At 33.6% G+C, this 13963-nt stretch overlaps 1 protein-coding gene across 1 annotated transcript in view; it reads left to right on the top strand.

Annotated features, from left to right (window-relative positions):
* The first annotated feature begins 2415 nt into the window (after positions 1 to 2415).
* The window catches only part of LOC138713359 (uncharacterized), a 467222-nt gene continuing 455674 nt past the window's right edge, over positions 2416 to 13963 (top strand). The window contains exon 1 of the mRNA XM_069845391.1: positions 2416 to 2651. The gene's annotated coding sequence lies outside the window, so the exon portion shown is untranslated. The remainder of the gene's footprint in view (positions 2652 to 13963) is intronic.

The following is a 13963-nucleotide window of genomic DNA, read 5'->3' on the forward strand; positions in this document are numbered from 1 at the left end:
GCTGGTGCGTTAGATGCTAAACTTGTATATCTGGATTATTTAGATATCCATGAATACATAAACAGACGGGATGATTACTGTGATTTGACAGAACAGAAATTCATACAAAGGTATAGGCTATTTTCTGCCAAGCCTCACTTTTTGCTTTCAACTTAGATCCGTTTGTTTGTTTATTCTGATTAATTTGTTTATACTGCGAAGTAATTTCCAGCAGAAGGTTTCTTTCGAACGAAGAGAAATTAGTCCCACGATTTCCTTTTGTTCCAATGTTTTCCATTTCATAACAGCAAAACCAATACGCCGCTCCACACTATTGTGATACAGACGAGGAAAGAAGCAGAAATCAAACCTGAGCGAATAGAAAGACTTCTATCCTCTCTGAATCAAACAACGGAAACAAGCGAGAATCGTAATTATTGTCAGAGTTCAGAAAACAGAATTGAGCCTATACTTGGTTACTCTAGAATCTCTGATCCTAACAGAGAGTTAACAAACAGAATGTTAAAATGTGAAATGTAAAGTTGAAGAAAAGCAATATTTTTAACAGCAATTCATACTTTTAACTTACAGTTAATTAACGCTATGTTAGGTGCATTTTAACAAAGATTGAAGAAACCGGTTATGTCTATTGGTTATGCACCATTCCATGTGTTTCTATTTGAAATATACGTAATAAAATTTATCCTATAACTTGAAGAATTTGAACTGTGCAATCATTAATTTATTCTGACAAATTAGTAAACAAACTGAGCACATTAAATATGCTGTAATCACCCAAATAATACAGTGAGTTTAACAATCCATTTTGTTCCTAAAGCTGGAAACAGTTTTTTTTTCAATTTTATATTTAACATAAATTATTCCTTCTTTCAACAGGCGTAAACTAAATTATTACATGAAAATAAAGGCCACAAGTATGTACAACTATTAAAAATTAATAAACTATATTCAGTACTTGTTCTCCATCAAACTACAGCCTGTATAAGAGAATTGTTTTCCTATACAGTATATCTAATAGGGGAGAGTCGGGTAGTATCGGACATCGGGTAGTATCGGATAGTGCGTTTCTTTCATTTACCACCATATGGTAGTACCTGAATGACATGGTTACGTTTCTCTATGCGACATCACAGAAACGTAACCATGTCAAACAGGTACTATCATCGTGTGGTAGATGAAAGAAACTCACTGTCCGATATTACCCAATATCCGATACTACCCGACTCTCCCCTAAACATTTTTCCTTTCTAGAAACATAGTACATGCCAAATGAGCTTACTAAACTTACTTTAAGATAACGAATTGCAAAAATGAGTTACTTTTTTACCTATAGAGTTAGGGAAAGAATGTGCAATGTTTAGTTTATTATTATTATTATTATTATTATTATTATTATTATTATTATTATTATTATTATTATACACATTAGTTATAAGTAATTTTTGGATGAGAGTGGTTCGTTTTTCTACCTTATATTTTTCATAATAATTTGAGTGATAGGATGAATAATATCGTTGTAGGTTGAAGTTCCTTCTGTTATTCAGAACTTTACCACAAATCAAATACGTGGGCATTCCCGACTCTTCAGCAAATAGAAATGACTCTTCCTATAATAACAAATTCAATGACGTGGATGGCCTATCGACATCCCTTCTTCTGACATTTCTGGTCCGCCACTGTGTACTACAGAGAACGTACTGTGTCCGTGCGCCTGCACAGACATCGCTGCACAGCAGGCGAGGCGCTGCACATAACGCCACTGTCAGTTGAGGACGCCTGCTCTAAACAATGTGTCAACAACATGTTTTTATATTGTATTTTATCATCCCTTCCTTTATAAACTCAATTTTTTAAGATTACATATTTCCTTTCTGCAGGTTACTTCTTCAACAGGTGGTCATATCCTAAACCAGAGGTATTTAATTTTTCTCTTCCTTGTAATTTCGTGTTCAGGTCATTCATATGTTGAAATACTGTAGGTATGTCAAGAAAGCAATGTTACATATTATGAGTTTTATATTCCAGAGACGTCAAAGGCTTCTGTGCCGTTCGTATAATTTTCACTTTTGTTTAACCTGTCCGGAAAGACAGACTTCGTGGTCCGGATTCGGACCGAGAACCCCCTATTAGTGACTCCTGTCCTAAACCCTCATGTTACAGAAAAGACAAATTTATTACCGGAAACTTATTTACATTGCTCTGGACAAGCCCCAAATTATACAAAGGTAGCTCTTGCTGCTTTGGAAACACCTTATAACACAACACGAGTTTTTTATGTCCCCTCCTCCACCTCTCCTCCTCCGTGACTTCTCCTCTCTTTGTCTTTCTGACCGCTCCCCCCACCATACCGCGTAGCACCACCCCTGCCTCACATGACTGCTCAGTCTTTTCTCTGTCCTAGTTTGTTAGTTAGTCTGCTGTAGTACCTTGTTGTCTACAGTAATAGTGCTCAGTTCTCAGTCTTCCTACTTCTGAGCGTGTAAGAACTTTTTATTTTTACGTTTCCGGTTCGTGCACAGTTTGTGAATTTGTGTGTACTCCCATAGTGTGTCCGTCTGCAGAATTTGTAAAGTGACAGATATAGTGCCAGTTTATAAGTGTGTAATAACGTGTTAACCAGCAGCAGGACTATTTGGATTATCCACCCAAGCGTAAGCGTTCTTTTATTTGATATTTGTATATTATGTGTGATAGTATCACTCCTCTGTTTCGATGATGGCATTAGTTACTCCATGTTTTATAAACTGAGTAATGTATTGTGAAGCTAACAAAAACAGTCAGGGTATTTAAACTGCTGTTCAATTAATTTTATAACAATCTCACAAAATCTTAATTTTTACATCTTCAATTTACACATATATTCATTCTTTTCACGAATCTAATATAAAATATTCGTATATATGCGCTTAATAATTACGTTTAAGATTTCAATAAATTATAGGCATATAATTAATTCAGCGGTGTTAAGACACGATAATGAATCAGTTTATCCCTTGGCATGTTGTTTACATTGCATAAAAATATTATCTTCAGCTTAAAGTGTTCGACTAAGGACAGAAATCGAATTTACTTTGGAATCATCTTATGAACTGTGAACTTAACCTGTTGAATGTGCAGAATATTAGACATCTCTATAGTGCTCATATTTCCGTGTCATTTTACCAGACTACTTTATATTTTAGAATTTTGCGGTAAACAACTACTGTTTTGTAATATGTGTGAGTCTAATCATGCTGACCATACAATTCGGTGATATTACCACATCTCTTCACTGCTTCACGTACCTGTTGGCAGTAAGAACGGATAATAAATCCATTCCGTAACTTACGGAAGTCAGCTTGGAAAAGAGATTACTGTTATAGTTAGGAATCTTCTCATGGAATGTGAATTTTGATTGTTGAGTTGTGCACTAATTTGGTGTCGTTTTTACGTAATGTAAGTTATAAAATCTTAGTACTAAATGTTTACCACAAAGTGAAATAGAATACGATTTTCTGGAAAGCGCTAGTCAAAAATTCGGTGATGTTGCTTTACCCAAGCATAGCCAAATTTAATTGTAGGTCAACCTGGGACAGTATCCTGGGGTTAAAGATTTCATCAACAGAATTTGTTTATGTAAATCGTGTTTTTCTGACCTCAAAATAAAGTCGGGAAATAATGAATACGATATCAGCCCTGGTTGCATAAAAATAGTAGGCCTACGCATTTTACACGTGTTTAATCATTCAGAGAAAACAAGAAAGGAGTACATTTTTATTTTTGCGAGAATGTGATGTTAGGATTAACATATTCGTGTTTATATATTATTTTTAGTACTTTAGGTCTTCATAACGGGTGTGGTCGTAATATAAGTATGCCACTTTCGCGCGTTGCAATATTTATTAATTATTCTAGTTTAGGCCTATATCTTCCTTGTTATTTTCCACGCGTTCTAGAAATGCGGCATCATATGTACGTTTTTAGCTGTACGAACATTGACACAGTTAAAAGTCATTAGCCTTTTCAAGTTCTAATTTTCTCACTTTATGCAGAAAGCAGTAGGAAATTTGGCTCCAGTGGAAATAAGTTTTAAAGACTTCAGCCATAATTGATTTCAGTAGTTGCTGTGATCTTGAATGGCGTTAAATGTTTTTAGAGACCACAGTGTATAATACAAAGATTGCATTTATGTACTGTATCTACTTTTTAACACGTAAAATGAAAGTTACAAGTTATAATGCATCAAATTATGAGGAAATAATTATGTTTTGTAAGCATAATACTTCCATGTGTCTGGACATACAGTAGCTTAAACTTATTATCCCACTCATTCCATCCAAAGCGACATGTGTGCCACATTTCCGTAGCGAACTGTGTGGTTCTGTAATATTCCTCCTGTAACTTATGTTTTTACGTACAATCGCTATGGAAGGAAGTTATCAGATTTAGTTTTGCTTATTCTTCGACTGGTAAAACCGAGGATAGGTTTTGTTCTAGGTCCATAATATTATCTGGATATCATTTTCAGCTAATATTAGGCCTATGGATGAACATTTAAAAGAGATGTTTAGGATTTTAGATAATTAAGGCAAACAGATTGGCCTAAAAAAAAAAAAAAAAAAAAATATATATATATATATATATATATATATATATGAGACTGGATAAGCAGAGAAATGAAAGAATAGTAAATTTTGAAATGGAGAATTATAATTTAGGAGGTATTAAAGAATTCACATATCTTGGGTCGTCTATCAATAATGAAAATAAAATGGAGACTGAAATTCATAAAAGAATAATGTATGGAAATAGAACTTATTTCTCGTTCTGACACATATTCATATCAAGAATGCTATCTAAAGGAACAAAACTTAAACTGTATAGAACACTCATTCGCCCAGTAATTACTTATGAAGCGAAAACATGGATAATTAAACTGGAAGATGAGAATAGCCTTCTGATCTTTGAAAGCAAAATTGTACGTAGGACTTATGGTCCAGTGTATGAATGGGGATACTGGAAAAGAAACAAACTAGTAAAGTGATTGATCAGGTATTGGAAGGCGAGAATATAGTGAACTTCATTAAATCTGTTAGGCTGAGGTGGTTAATACAAATTATTTGGAAAATTCATAAAAACATAAAAAGTGATTAATTACGACATAGCCATTAGGCCTATACAGGTACGATATGTCTTTACAAATATTTACGGTTTACAGGAGAAAGATTCAATCACTGAAAACAACTACGCATCTAGAGAAAATTGAGAGAAATATGCTATAACCGTGAAATAATATGCCGCCATTAAAGAATCATAGGCACATCCACTTCACATTCCATAGTGTAATACTAAAAATATTTTGAATACCTACTGTATATGGTACGATAATAAATATTTTGGACTCTCAAGGCCTACCATACACAATGAGCAGTGTCCAGTTCAAGATGGTATGCGGGGTCAATTTCTTTCTCATAGAACATTAAGATGAAGCCTACTGGATAATGGACTACGGTCATATATTAATAGTCTATTCATGTTTTTCGTAGCTATAAAACAAATGTATTATTATTATTATTATTATTATTATTATTATTATTATTATTATTATTATTATTATATTAAAGACAAAGTACATGCGACACTATTCACGTTGTACATTTCCAGTCATAAAATAATATCTTAGTTCAACTGTTTGTAGCAGTTTATTGCATGTTTTTCATACTTTTAGAATTGTCTGCCCCAAACCCTAAATGTATAATAATTGCCTAATAATTAATATGTCACTTTTATTTGTAATATAACTTGTTTTAAATTGTAGATCTAGGTTAACTGAAAGTATTAGAGCTGTATTTTATTACTTTCTACTTATGTAGTAAAATTAGCTAAGTTATAAGAAGGGACATATTATTTTGCAATGTAACTTAGATTGTAGCGCACACTTCTTGGCAGATTTATGCTGAATAGGAAATAATACTGACAATATGGGCACTAACAAACAGAACAAATCCGAATAATTACAGAGGGATAAGCCTGCTAGATACCACTTACAAGATATATGCAAGAATGCTAAATGAAAGACTAAAGAAAATAGCCGACCACTTGATATCAGAAGAACAAGTAGGATTCAGGAAAGGAAGATCTTGCATGGATGCAGTTTTCACACTCAAAAGAATAATAGAAGAAAGAAGAGAGTTTAATTGTGAAACACATTTAGCCTTCATAGATCTGGAAAAGGCCTTCGATAATATAGATAGAGAACTACTATGGAATATACTTATAAGAAGGGGATACCCGAAACACCTTGTGGAAGCAATTAAATCTCTCTATAAAGAAACCAGCATATGCTTAGTGATAGGAGGAAACTTGACAGAAGCGATTCCCACTAATAAAGGAGTAAGACAGGGCTGTAGTATCTCGCCGACACTTTTTAATATTTACATTGACGACATGTTTAGAACATGGAAATCTTACGTTACTCCAGGAATATATTTAAAGAACAACACTTTCTTGAACTCCCTTTTATATGCTGATGTTAAAGTAATTATCCAAGACAGTGAGGATAAATTACAGAAATCAATTTATGTTTTAAATAAAATAACAAAAGAATATAATTTTAAAATTGCAGCTCAAAAAACCAAAACAATGGCATTTAAAGGAAAATACCCAATAAGGACAAAAATAGTAATCGATGAAATAATTATAGAACAGGTTAAATATTTTAAGTACCTAGGATGCTACATTTCATATGAAAGAGATATAGACCTGGATAAAAAACTTAATAACTTTCGAAATGTCTGTGGAACAATCCATAGATCTTTAAAAAACAAAACAAGAAAAGATACACGGATAAAATTTTTCAATACAATCGCAGTACCTATGCTAACTTATGGAAGTGAAGCCAGAATAATGACAGAAAAAGATAAATCAAAAGTCCAGGTAGCAGAAATGAAATTTATGAGAAGTACACTAGGATGTACAATACAAGATAAAAAGAAGAACATAGATATACGGAAGAAATTAGAGGTGGAACCATTGCTGGAGAAATTAAAGAGAAATAACAGAAGGTGGTGTGAACATCTACAAAGGATGCCGAACTACAGACTGCCAGCTTTAGCAATGGGATATAAACCAAAAGGAAGACGAGATGTAGGAAGACCAAGAGCGAAATGGGCGCCGGAACAGGTTCAACATGAACCTAATCCTTGAAGTGAAGAAGAAGAAGAAGAAGAAGAAGAAGAAGAAGAAGAAGAAGAAGGAAATAATACTTTTTATGCACGCACATAGATAATATTGACGAAAGTGTTCATTTTTACTTAATTAATCTATGTTTTTAATACAGTACAGATGCAGAAAAAAAATTAAGAGCTCCCTTATTGCAGAGCAGCCTTATTGTACGTTATGTTTCGCTTACAACACACTGCACATGTGCAGTAAATAAGAGCCCCTGTCTCTATATGCTACTTGTGGACAGTCGTGCTATTCTTTGTGAATCTATATTCTCCCTCGAGGAAAATGTCTGAAATCGACACTGTAAAGTGAGATTTGTGAATACAACCGTTAATTGAAATAATAAGAAGAATGACGAAATATAGGAGGAGCTTGTGGAACAATGACAGATGAAAGACACTTAAATGTAATAAACGAATATCAAAGAAATGGACGTGCCAAGAACTTCGAGAGACTATATTGCATTCCATAATGTCTGACAGACGAAGTAAATATTGTCGACAGAGAAAAGGAGAAATATAATTATCATTGAACCGATGGTAGAGGGCACATTCGAGGCATGTCTTGAAGTTTATCGACGGTAGAACGCTTCAGACCGCCCAAACTTCAAGATTAGCCTGGAATGTGACCTCTGAAATTGGTTGATTAGCAATTATCTTTCTCCCTCCCTCTGCCGGCAATGTTTACTTCGCCTGTGAGATATGCAACGCAGTCTTTGTTAGACAAAAGAGAGATAAACATGTTAGTTTGGTTTAGAGTAGTCGTACTGTTAGCTAAGTATATCTGAACAAATTTATGCTGTCTCCAAGAATTCCTCTCTGTTGGCTTAGTAGATGTGATCCAGAGGTGTAAAATAACGGAATTTTCATTCAGCCATATGCATACCACTAGTAATGCACGCAATGTCAACTCGTTGCTCTCAGAAGTTATAATGATAGTGTGAATGGAATTTATATTTAACTCTGACATGAATATGAAAACCATTGATAGCAACTTGCTTATAATGTAATTACAACCTACAGTAGGCCTATATGGCGTAATTAATGTTCACGAAAACATTGCTTGACGAAATGAAAGTTTAAAAAGTAGTATGTTGGAAATATAGTTATAAATTTAGGCCTAGGGTATATCTGCGTACGTAATTTTTTTAATGGGTGCCTAAATCTCAAAATAGAATTCTTCATCATAATCGCCAAAAAAGTAGGCAGGGACGCAAAGCTTACACATTAATATGCGCCGCGTTAGCAAGAGGAAAAAAGTTCTTCGTTTATAATACATAACGGCCTATGTTTAATCAGTGATATCAATTTTTATCAATAGTGTTAATTATGATTTATTTTAATACGCAATATTCTGAAACTAAAATTATGTATTAGAATAATTACGTTATCCAAATATCTTTAGATACATTAATTACTTTTTCACAATGGTCTTCGTCCTGCTGAAATTTCCTTACTGTTTAAATAACGCAATCATCAAAAGACACAATGTTGTGTATTAATATTTATTGTGATATGGCGTTGTTAGCAGAAGAGGAGATGATACTAAGGGATATGCTGCTGGAGCTAAATGAATCTGTGAGCAGTATGGAATGAAGACAAATGCCAACAAGACGAAGACCATGGTCATAGGAAGAAAAGTAAAGAAAGTAAACTGCGAATTCTAAATGAAGCAGTAGGACAAGTCGACAGCTTCATATACTTGGGGTGTACTATAAGCAGTAACATGGGCTGCAGCCAGGTAGTCAAAAGGAGAATAGAAATGGCAAAGGAAGCTTTTAATAGAAAAAGGAGCATCTTCTGCGGAGCTCTGGAAAAATAACTAGTGAAGTGCTTTCTGTGGAGTGTAGCATTGTATGGGGGAGAAGCATGGACATTACGATGAAGTGAAGCGAATAGAAGCATTTGATGTGTGGATATGGAGAAGGATGGAGCGTGTGAAATGAACAGAGTAAGAAACGAAGTTGTGGTGGATAGAGTGGATGAAGAAAGAATGATGCAGAAACTGATCAGGAAGAGGAAAAGGAATTGGCTGGGTCACTGGTTGAGAAGAAACTGCCTATTGAAGGATACACTGGAAGGAATGGTGAACGGGAGAAGAGTTAGGGGCAGAAGAATATATCAGATGATAGACGACATTAAGATATCTGGATCATAAGAGGAGACAAAGAGAAAGGCAGAAAATAAGAAAGACTGGAGAATGCTGGGTTTGCAGTGAAAAACCTATGAATGAATGTGGTGTTCTGTTTTTCTTTTCAGTCGTCTCGTAGATTTTGAAATTCTAATTTCTGTTCTAGTCCTTCCCTCCAGCTTCTGAGATCCTCTTGTTTACTGCTTCGTGATGTCGTTCGTTTTAGAACTTGTTTCGACAACTTAACCCCCCGTATAAGCTGTTTTGTTTCTTCTATTATCATATGTGGAATGTTAACGACTTCTCAGAATCGTTTGTTGGCTACTGTGTTTCTAGATATTTTGGCAGCTTGTCTAGGAAAAAAAAAATGTTTCATTCAGTATCTCTTACTTTGTCACTGCACGAAAAAAATTTAATTTAAAGGTTTTCAACTTTTCAATATACTTTAGCTGATGCCAAAATAGTGCTTCTCTAAATGGCTTCTCGTAAGGATTCATTAAAAAATCAGAAGAGTCGAGATAACAATAATTAAATAACAAGTGATAATGATAGTAATAGAGTTATTTATCGATGTATAGTAATGATCAGGGAACGGATTTATATGGACTAAAAATATATGAAATATGTAAATATATATGTAGTTATTTTTACCAAAATATGGAATTAAATATGGATTTTTACCAAAATATGGAATTAAATATGGACTTAAAATTATAAAAAAATGACTATGTACGTTAAATATTGGTACATTTTAATCAAACTAAACAAAAAATATAATGGACGTACCTTATCTTCCAATGTAGTTTCAACAAAACACAATTTTTATTGTCTGTTACCATAACAATAGGTTACAAACATTTCTTTCAAGTGCTGAAAAGTGAATCTTCTTCTATTGTCTCTGAGGATAGATTTATACTGACTAAAAGAGCGTTCGACGTCACAAGAAGTAACTGGTACATAATTCAATTTCACAATGTCTGCTGGGGATAAGTCCAAGTTAATCTTCACTGTTGATTCACCACTCATCACAGCAACAACCTTTTGTAGTTCTTCATATCCAGGGTTTTTTGAAAGTACAGTGTCCACCTTAGCTCTTACTGCATCTGCAACTTTACCTCTACCACGATTCAGTTGTTCCACAGTACTATTTATAATTTCAAAACTTTCAGATAGTGAAAGGTGCCTATTTTGGAGACTTTTGAGCGTTTTTATGATGCATGAAAATGTATGCTGAATGTGAGCTAAGTCATTCTTCACACTTATGTCACAGGTAACTGTTTTCGCAGTATCAATTGAGACTGCATCTTCAGAGTCCAATGCAAGGAGAACATTGTTAATAGAGTCTATATGTTCGGCATAATATTCAACTGCTTCTAGCCATGTACCCCATCTAGTTAAAATTGGCTTTGGTGGCAATGGAATTTCAGGGTACATTTCTTTCAACACGTTAACTCTACTGGGAGCTTTGAGAAATACTTTTTTCACTGATGAAATCAACAAATCTACTTTAGGGAAATTGTCTCTGACCACTTCTGCCACACGATGAAATGCATGCGCCACACAAGTAAAATGAGTCAATTTAGGATATACAACAGATAATGCTTGTCCAGCTTTGACCATATAAGGGGCAGCATCGCTAATAAAGAATAACACATTATCGTACATAATACCCTTTGGCCACAGGATACCCATAGCTTCGTTGAACAGTTTAACTATAGTTTTGTTATTGCACTTTTCTAGAACATCACAATGTAAAAGAATTCGTTCAGAATATTGTTCACTTAACAAACCGATAACTACATTACCAACAAGTCTACCTTCTTTGTCGGGAGTCTCATCAATGGAAACCCAAATTGAACTATCTTTAATTTCATCTCTTATCTTCTGTATTGTCTCATCGTAGATGGATGGAGCATACGTCTTCCTAAGTGTTGACTCATCCGGGATTGTATGTTGAGTATATTTTTCAAGGAATTCCCTGAAGACCTTATTCTTTAGTTTGTAGAGAGGAATATCAGCAGAGATGAGAGAACGGCACAGGTCGATGTTAAACTCAGATCTTACATTCGATGTTGTTGGTTGTGTTAAAAACAATTGTCTCTGCTTGGAATTTAGTTGTTTGTTGGCCTGATGTTTACTAGTTGTAATGTGTTGTTGCACCAGGAACTTTTGTGTAGATGATACTACACACTGACACAAATTACAAAATAATATTTTATTGTCAGTTGATAAACCATCTTCTTTAAATTCTGAAATGTAACTTGTTAGTTTTGATTTTAAATTGACTGAATGACGTACTTTTGGCATATTTACCATCTTTATAGTATGATTTACAAAACTGAACCTATGTGTACTCTGACTGGCATTTAACTGTTGAGCTGCACAACTGAAGTCTGTTAAAAATTTTAAATTAAATTAATACAGTTTTGTAACTTACTTTCCCATTGTTGATAGGACTGCTAATTTTCAAATAACTCTGATGTTAAAGGGATTACTGAACATGTGTTTAAATCTCTATTGTTGAAATGTATTTTTAAAAGTTAATGGAATTTTGTTTTGTTTTATTGTTAAACCTAATATAATATGGACTGTTTTATATGAAATATGGAAAATATATGGAAATTAACGAAAATATGTACTAAACTCTAAAATATGGAAAAATATGGAAAATAAAAGTAGGATTTTTCAACCCTACACATTGTGAAACATAAAGATAATGCAAAATATAAATTATATTAGCTTTATAAGTAAATATGTATTTATATATAAATCCTTTCCCTATGATATTATTTGTTGACTATTACACTTTTACTACGTCATACTACTTTTGACCAATAAAACGGTGCGAAAGGACGTGTTTCAACCAATCATAGCTGTTTATCGCTACAATCTTATCACTACCGTAGCATTTGTTTGGTTTTATCACTTAGCATTTGTTTTTATCACTTCCCTAGCATTTGTTTGTTTGCCAGCATTTCAAACTGCAAATTCTTTACGGTACTATAAAACATGCTTTGCGATCGTCATTTGTTTACCGCATAGATAGTTACTGAAAATGGCGGCTCCGTTTCAAACGTTTTGGTGAAGCTAACATAATGAAATAGAATTTTAGTAAGTCAGTTAATGTTTTATTGCATTAGAGTGCTTTATTTCTTCTAATCTTTATACACTTTCTTCTAATTGTGTAATAGTTAATTAAATCCCACTCGAGTTTTGATTTTTTCTAGATAAATCAAAACCTCTAGTGAGATTACTGTTGATAATAATATTGTTAGTGTATTGACAACCGAGTCTGCAGATGAAACATCAGATCTCTGGAAAAGGAACTGAATATCCCGGTTGGAAAGTTAAGTGGTTGTGCCAAACCGAAATGGATACTCTGAACAAAGAAAAAATCTTCACTATTTTCTAAAGTTAATTTCTCCGTGTCCATTTTTGCGCATTCTGCATAAAACAGTGTCATTTTAGCTCTTAAAACGTGCGTACATATTATTATTATTATTATTATTATTATTATTATTATTATTATTATTATTATTATTAGTTAACGCATTGTATTCTTCACATGACATAATTAGGAACATTAAATCCAGACGTTTGAGATGGGCAGGGCATGGGATATGACGATAGGGAGTGGATTAATCTTGCACAGGATATGGACCGATGGCGGGCTTATGTGAGAGCGGCATTGAACCATCGGGTACCTTAAAAGCCATTTTGTAAGTAATTATTATTATTATTATTATTATTATTATTATGATCATCATCATCATCAATGTTTATTATTGTTTCACTAACTTTACTTATTTAACTTACTTCTGCTCTTATTACTATTCACTGTAATATTGTTGCACGGTGCAGATATTATTGTAAGTTTATTGTTACTGTAATAGAAGCCAATTGTATTAAAATAGAGCGTGGATGGGCGGAATAGAAGGTCTGTTGGCTTAAGCTGTACCATATTAAATAAATAATAATAATAATAATAATAATAATAATAATAATAATAATAATAATAATAATAATGGACAGTTTTCTTTGAAATTAAATAAAAATGATTAACGCGTATCATTTACAACGTTTTCATGGATTATTCGATCTGAATACGATCCGTACTGAATACGATCCCTGTTTCATGCAATTTTCGATACGTATTGATAACGATCTGAGTACGGAAGCTGATGTTCGAAAGTAGTTATGTTGGTTGACATGTCATCGACATATTAGCGTGTTGGTCACGCTGTAGGCATTAGCTATAAACAATGTTGCGTTTTCCATATGAGGCGCATGGAAACTTAACATTCTGACTGTTAATGAATAATGGTAATATTGACTTTTAGGAAGACACGAAATATTATGTTTTACGACATTCTTTTTCAACATTCACATTTCCCTCGCTGTTGATAAAACACCTGACACATCAAATAAATGACGATCGATCACGAGCATAGCTTATTGAGATCGTATTGAATACGATACCCGTTTTCATGGAACTCAATTCGAATTGAATACGATCCGATCCCACTTTTTAGGTGTATCGACCTTGAGACTCAGATCGAATTGAATCCCCGTTTTCATGAAGATTTCAATACGGTAAGTGTATTCAGATCGATCTCAATGTCCACAC

This window comes from Periplaneta americana, chromosome 14, assembly GCF_040183065.1.
Source record: "Periplaneta americana isolate PAMFEO1 chromosome 14, P.americana_PAMFEO1_priV1, whole genome shotgun sequence".
Classification (NCBI taxonomy): Eukaryota; Metazoa; Arthropoda; class Insecta; order Blattodea; family Blattidae; genus Periplaneta; species Periplaneta americana.